Source organism: Galeopterus variegatus, unplaced genomic scaffold (genome assembly GCF_000696425.1).
Source record: "Galeopterus variegatus unplaced genomic scaffold, G_variegatus-3.0.2 Scaffold2186, whole genome shotgun sequence".
Classification (NCBI taxonomy): Eukaryota; Metazoa; Chordata; class Mammalia; order Dermoptera; family Cynocephalidae; genus Galeopterus; species Galeopterus variegatus.
Window position 1 is genome coordinate 19,682 of NW_007728297.1, and position 5,120 is coordinate 24,801.

The window sequence follows — 5,120 nt, forward strand, 5'->3', positions numbered from 1 at the left end:
TAAGTGGAATCCTATGATATGTGGTCTTTTGTGACTGGCTGCTTTCACCTAGCATTATGTTTTGAGGTTCACACATATTACGGCATACATCAAGAGTTTATTTTGTTACTGAATGGTAACCCATGGTATGGATATGCCACATTTTGTTTATCCAATCTTCCATTCCAGCTTATTAAATCTATAAATCCAACTAACTGGCAAGACTTCTTGGCCTGATCTCAGAAATAAAATAAGAAAGCCCACCATATTTATAAAATATTCTATAATGCCTAAAATCTCTGTGCTGTCTGAAAATATGTAATGAAGATATACTATGTTCCCCTGCAATTTGTATGTAAAGGGGGTGCTTTAAATAAGTAAAGAACACCCCTGAATTTCAATTTTTTATGTCTCAATACACATAAAGTGTATTTATGCTAATTCGAAGTGAAGCAAAGTCATCAATTCGTTAACAAGCATCTACATATTGTGTGAATAGCCCTGTATTTGGATATATGAAGTACACAGTTCCCACTTCCCAACAGCTTATAAAGACTTTTGCATCAGTTTAGAGGTATTTGAAACATTTTTCTCCATATAATGGATATAGTGTTTTTTGGGTTTTTTTTTTCCTTTTTGTCCTTTTTTCGTGTCCAGCAACGGATCACAACCCTCAATGTCGCACCTGCACCTCACTCAGCCAGTGAGCGGGAACCGGTCTGTATGTGGGATCCGAACCCTCGGCGGGAGCACCGCCACACTCCCAAGCAGCGCACTGTAGCAGTGCGCCACCAGGCCGGCCCATGAATATAGTGTTTAACATCCATGGTTAGCCCCAAAAAGTCTTGTCTAAGCCACAGCCTTTTACCCAGGATAAACTGTGTCATCTAGTATAGACTGTTGCAGTGTATACTGTACATGTGGTATATAAAGGCATTTACTGATTCATTTACTCACCCAAGGTGTGAGAGCCTCTTGTGAGCCAGGCACTGTTCTAGGCACTGGAAACACAGCTGTGAACGAAACAGTCTTGTGTCTCCTAAGCTTATATTCTCTACTGGTGAAAGACTTTAAAAAATAAATAAAGCATGTGGGGTGGTACAAAATGCTATGAAGAGAAAAAGAGGAGCAGAAGGGAAGGGAGAAAGTGGGAGGGAAGACTATTTTTAGGCAGTGCTATTTGGAGACACTTTTCTGAAGAGGAGACACGAGCAAAGGCCTCAAGGCAGCAAGACCTGGAAGTGGCCAGCCTCCTGGGACAGCGGATGGAAGACGTTCCAAGCAGAAGGCAAGAACGTGCAGAGGCCAGGAGGCTGGGAAGGAGGCGAGTGGGACTGGAGCCAGGAGGGAGGGACAGTGACAGGAGTCCTGTCTGGTCTCAGAGCCATGATCACTCATGACTCTCCCTACTCCCCAGGCTCAGGTGCAGATCCTTCCCCCCACTGAAGCGATTCAATACCCACTGCAGGACCCAAGCCATGGGCCCACCCTGACTGTAAGCAGCAGAAACATGACAAGCTATGGGCCCACACTCAACAGGCAGCTAGTCACACTCGCCAGTCTGTGTTCAAGTTCAGGGACCTCTGTCCTGCTCCCTCAACGGGTTCTCCACATCATAATCTGGTCCCAGTAACGTGTCCTGTATGATCATCCCTGAGGCCATGCTTTGGTATCCAGGCCCCCCAGCCACTCCTGGAGAGAAGCCCTCCCTCGCTTCCTGTCTCCACCTCCTCCTTCCATCATCTGGAGGCCTGGCTTCCATAAGGAGCCACAAACCCAATGCGGATGTGGGACTCTGACCCACACTGGCTCTTGGCCATGTCCAAGTCCATCTGGACAGTCCAGCCATCCCATGTAGGGCCCTTGCAGAGCTTCCGCCCAACTCCATGAGTCACACAGGGACAATCAGGCCGCTGTCAACTGCTCCCACCCACACCACCCATTTCCAGCTGCCGGCCTTTCTGGCCATGAATCCAGCCACCACCGCTGACATCTCTCAGCACAGGAGGCAAGTCATCCCCTCAGGACTCCTCCACTACCACTGAGTGCTTAATTCCGTGTGCGGGCCTCTCCCACTGCCCTGCCCAATCAGGCAAGTGTCTCTCTTAATCCAGGGGCTTTTGGTAATTATTCCATCCAGCCTTCCTAGAACTCTTTCTTTCTAAAGTCAAGTCCACAGCTAGAACACACAGGAATTTAAATGACAGTTGTCTTAGAAGCAAATCCTTATTTATAGTTACATGTCAGCAGGCATGAACAATGGCTTAATTACGACAGCTACTGGACAAAGAAAGTTTGACATCCAAAGCAATTACTTTTGTATTATGCCACCAGTTATAAACAATGTTCTCAGCTTTACAGTTGGTAAAAGTTTGGGCTGGCCCATGGCTCACTCGGGAGAGTGCGGTGCTGATAACACCAAGGCCACGGGTTCGGATCCCATATAGGGATGGCCGGTTAGCTAACTGGGTGAGCGTGATGCTAACAACCCCAAGTCAAGGGTTAAGATCCCCTTACCAGTCTTTAAAAAAAAAAAAAAATTGGTAAAAGTTTTACAGCAAATCTAATTCTTGGTCCTGTCAAAGGAATCACAGAAGCCAGTGGTGATTCTGAAATCTATTTGGTCACAGGATGCCCAACCATAAATGTCCCTGGCCCCTGATGTGTTTTCTCTCCACAGCAATGGGCCACCTGCATCCTCGGTAACTGGCTCAGAACAGCTTTCCAAGATGTGACATATCTTGGGTTTTTTTTATAGAAAGAGAAGTTCTTTGTGTGGAATTTGTATCTGGAGTCAGTTTGTGAGGAATGCACCTCTCCTGTGATTCAGAAGAACAGAAGTTTTAGTTTGATGATTTCGCAGACAAATCACAGGAAACTGTTTAGCAGATTTTTTTCTTAGTACTTTTTGGACCCTGCTTTTCTTTCCATGGGTACATCATATGTCATCGCCGAACGCTGGGTGAAGTGAACTGATGAAAAGAGGCTCTATTTCCTGCGAACAATTTGTCCCTGTGCAATCCTGATTGTCAGTTATCTATAACTTACTTAATTTCACATCTCAGCAAGTACAGTATTATTTCTCCAATAGATAGCTTTTGATAGCATCACTGTTCTGGTTATTTATCATATATATCTGTAATTGAATTACCTATTGCAGTAATGTGATTTACTCTCCAATGTACATAAAAATGCAACATAAAATAAAATGGTTCCAGTGTATACTTCCTCATCATTCTGCACGAACTCTAGCTTAGCCAATGCCACAGAAATACAGTGACAAATAATGAAAGAAAGATGGGAAGATAAAAGACTAGTGGGTTCGTGACCTTCCGAGAATAAGAGAAATTCATCCTCTAGCACATTTATTCTCTTTTAAAATAATTTTTTTTTCAGTGCTAATCTGGAAACCAATTCTAGTATATGAGGGAAGGAAGAGTAAAAAAAATGGAATAAATTTACTTTCTATAAATGCAACAGTACTATGCCAACACATTTTAAAACTCAGGAAAGGGAAATACAGTGTGTTTTTCTCTGCTTTCTTGAGCCCACTGTCGCATTAATCCTATTTTAAATGTCATGCCTCAGGTGAAATATAACTTCACTTTGAAGTTTCTTGGCCTCAAAATACTCTGTGAAATGGAGAGCCAGGTTTCTTTAACTCTACAAACTTTCAGATGGCAAAGATTAATTGTGTCAATATGAGTCTGTTCATATAATTTACTTATTATCCACTACCTTCTCTTGAATCAAGTTTTCATTGGCTTTGTTCTGTTTGACTTAAATTGTGAATCGAAACACGTTTGGGGTTGGCCCACTGAAAGGGAAACGTCTATCTATATATTTATAGCTTACTTTAATTTTTTTTTCCCTCTTTTCTCACTATCAGAAATTGATTTTGTGTATCTGGATAACAAGTATCTGAAAAATTCATCAAAGAATTAAACAATATATTTACCAGGCCTTCTAAAAGCTGCTTCTTCAAACTGCTTCCCATAGAGCTGCTTCTCACCTGTTGAATTCATCTCCATGATGCTACCAATCTGTGCAGGAATTAGAAACAGCAGATTGCCCCCTATCTACGGTAGATCATTTCTGCAGGGCAGCAAAGTGAGAAAAACCGGTCATTTTCCACCAGACTTCTGCATCTCAATTTAAAATGTTGCTGGGAACATATGTGAAAATGTCTATGTTGTCAGCAACAGTACTCAAGGCAATATAAACAACTTAAAATACTTATATACACTCCATTTAGGATTCAAGAAAACAGTTAACTTTCTCTGTATAAATTTGCAAATAGATGCAGGTGGGTAGAAATATACAAGGTTCCACAGCAGACACTTTGCACTTTGATGTAACTCAATTTGTTAGATCCATAATTTACATTTTAAACATTATTTAACACTAAACATGAAAAGCTGTCACCTTTGTATTATAATCATACTCTAAGTAATTTGGGTAACTATAGCAACAATTTCAGAAGCATTTTTAAATACAAATTTGGTATAATTTTAGAATCAAGAACTACAGAGGATTTAACACAGGATGTGGAACTGCTTTTCTCAAATAGTTGCACATATACTGCTACAGAAGAGAATTCCTTGCCTGGGATAGTATAAAGTAATTAAATTGTTCTACCTTGCACACCCTATAATTTGTAATCCAAATTTCTTCCTCAGGATCAGTTTCTGATCTCAGTTAACTCTAGAGTTCATAATCACCTGTTTATTTTATGCGATGCCTTTCTACCTTCGGCTGGACATTCAGCAAAGTTCTACTACCCTATCCCCATTTTCCTATATGTGTATCAGAAGGAAAGCCTCAATTCCAATGACTTTATGACCTAAAAAAGGACATTTGGAATCCTTAAAAATAATCATCAAGTTAATTAAAATTATGTAGTAGTTCACATAGACAGTTCTCTCTAACATCAGGAACATTTGACATAGTCCCCAAGGAGCTGGCATCTGTTATTCTGGCACACAGCACAAAGGTTTGTTGGTTTTAAGATTTTTCCCCCAGCCAGAGGCTAAAGTGACTCTGGAGCAAAATTTCTCAGCGCAAATCCATGGACAGGGCTTCAGAAGGCTTGTGAACCCTCTAAAACCAATGCAAAAGTTTGGATGAATGTGCGCATATTC